Source organism: Nansenia antarctica (assembly GCF_963989245.1).
Source record: "Nansenia antarctica genome assembly, chromosome: 7".
In the NCBI taxonomy this organism is placed as follows: Eukaryota; Metazoa; Chordata; class Actinopteri; order Argentiniformes; family Microstomatidae; genus Nansenia; species Nansenia antarctica.
In genome coordinates, this window is record NC_137677.1 from 62,517,575 (window position 1) to 62,520,416 (window position 2,842).

Consider the following 2,842-nt stretch of genomic DNA (forward strand, 5'->3'; position numbering starts at 1 on the left):
TCTCATCCCTTCCTCCCTTCCTTCCTTCCTTCCTCTCCTCCTTCTCTTCCTTCCTCTACTTCCTTCCTTCCTTCCTTCCTCTCCTCCTCTCTCCCTTCCTTCCTTCCTTCCTTCCTTCATTCCTCTACTTCTTACCTTCGTTCCTTACTGCTCTCCTCCCTCCTTCCCTTCCGTCCTCCCTTATCTCCTTCTCTCTTTCATACCTTCCTTAGTCCTCTCCTCTCTTCCTTCCTTCCTTCCTTCCTTCTTTCCTTCCTTCATTCTCTTCTTCCTTCCTTCCTCCCCTCCTCCCTTCCTTCCTCCCTTCCTCCTTCCTCCACACAGCCAGTAGGCCACCTGGGGTCTATCTGTACCACTGCCTCTCTCTCTCTCTCTTCTCTCTCTCTCTCTCTCTCTCTCTCTCTCTCTCTCTCTCTCTCTCTCTCTCTCTCTCTCTCTCTCTCTCTCTCCTCTCTCTCTCTCTCTCTCTCTCTCCCTCTCTCTCTCTCTCTCTCCCCAGGGTCTCCAGGTTACAGCAACTTCTCTACCTGCCACTCCTGAAACCTGCTGTCTCCGATCCGGTGACCCCTGACCCTCCCGGAACATGTGACCCCTCTCTAGGCCAATCACAGGTAATCACCTGGTCTGTGTACCTGGGGTGTCACGCAGAGCCAGAGAAGAGGCCTAATTTCACACCCAAATCATCTTCCATTGTGTCGGGCTCAGTGATAGTCGAGCATGGGGCTGTTTGTAATTACCTGGCGAGGATGAGTTTTGCTTCTCGCTGACCCCTCCCCTTCATAGGTGCAAGGACCCCCCCCGCCCGCCCTCCTCCCCTCCTCCCCTCCTCCCCTCCCTCCCCCCCCCCCCCCAACGGCTCAGAGAATACCTGTGCAATCAAGACGCCACAGTGAGAGCCATTGTATCATAATCACTCTCATTCACTTCACCCCCTCCACCCCCCCTGCTCTATCACTCTCTATACCTCTCTCCTTTATTATCTCCCCCCTCTCTCTCTCTCTCCCCTTTCTCTTTCTCTCTCTCTCCTCTCTCTCTCTCTCTCTCTCTCTCCATCCCTCGCTGCTGTGCGGCTTCACCAAACTTCTTTCACGTTTTTGTTCTTTCTCTCCTCTTTCATCAGAGATCTCGTCTTGGTCGTCGGGTTTTTCCCGCTGTCTCTCTTTTTAACACTAGAACAGCCATGACCCCCTGTGAGTAAAGACCCCCTGTGAGTAAAGACAAATTGTTATATCTTTGCACTCCATAACATTTCAGGACCCTCCTTTCATGACTTTTCCTAGATATGTTTCCGTTCCACCACCCAGTATCCTTACATTTTCAAAATCACATCAGGATAAGCTAGTATAAAGCTATTTTGAAGTTCTTATGTGTAGGAAAGCAGGCTAATTTACAAGCCGGCCAACTAGTGGTCATTGTGTGTAAATAGCAGCTTGAGCATTGTAAAGAGGCGGCTCTTTTTAGTAGGGTAAAAAAGGCACGGCTGTTCTGGTGTTAAAGATGTCACCCAGACGTCGACCTCCGACCTCCGACCTCCTGACTGCGGGTCGTCAAGCAGGTGGAACCGTCTGAGGTCGGGGTTTGGGCTTTCTGAGGGACGGCGCCAGAACACATCTCCCGCGACCGCTTTGATTACAGTTTCCACTCTCGACTGTTTCCATATGATAGAATCACCTCACATCAATCAAATACTTCTTCTTTCCCTCCTTCCTTCTTTCCCTTCCCTCCCTCCCTCCCTCCCTCCTTCCCTCCCTCTTTCCTTCCTTCCCTCCCTCCCTCCCCTACCTACCTCCCCCCCTATAACTTTCTTTCTTTCCATTCATTGGTTACAGCCCGTCCCTTGTGGTGAGTACAGTAGAGTACAGTACACACGATGCTAAATTAAACGCTAAATGAGTTTGGGTTCAGATTTGACTCGTTTTTTATACGAGTAACAGTTTTAAAATTGTTTCTCAAATTGTGTTTCATTGATAATGGCTTAAACTCAAGATTGGCATCGCTCTCTCTCTCTCTCTCTCTCTCTCTCTCTCCCTCTCTCTCTCTCTCTCTCTCTCTCTCTCTCTCTCTCTCATCCCTCCGTGGTGAGGAGATAGATGGTGGTTGTTGTTAATGGTCTGCGGTGGTTTAATTGGCTTCTAAACGTTGCAAACTGGGTTCCGACTGTGTGCTTAATGAACAGGTACGACTTCATGATTATGGCAATCTTCCTCCCCCCCCCCCCCCCCGCCCCCCTCCCCCCTCAATACACACACAAAGCCTCTTCACACACACACTTACACCCCCACAAACCCCACACTACACCACCCCCAAAACACCCCCCATACACACACACACACACACACACACACAAAGCCTCTCCAAAAACACGCTTACCCCCCCCGCCCCCCCTCCCCTCACACACACACAAACACTCACACACACACACTCACACACACACACACACACACCGTCCCTGGGCTCGTCCCCCAGACAAAGGCACTTTGGGCTCTGAGCTCTGCAGGATACCGTAGAGGAGCAGAAAGACATGAACCCAGAGGGAAGACAAAGGGAAGATGAAACGCTCTCCTCTGAGTCATTGTAAAAGACAGAGTTGGAGAAATGACACTGTCAAGAGAATGAAGGAAGGAAAGAAGGAAGGAAGGAAGGAAGGAAGGGAGAGAGGAGAGGACTAAGGAAGGTATGAAAGGGAGAAGGAGATAAGGGAGGACGGAAGGGAAGGAGGGAGGAGAGCAGTAAGGAACGACGGTAAGAAGGAGAGGAATGAAGGAAGGAAGGAGAAGAAGGAAGGAAGGAAGGAAGGGAGGAAGAGAAGGAGGAGAGGAAGGAAGGAAGGAAGGGAGGAAGG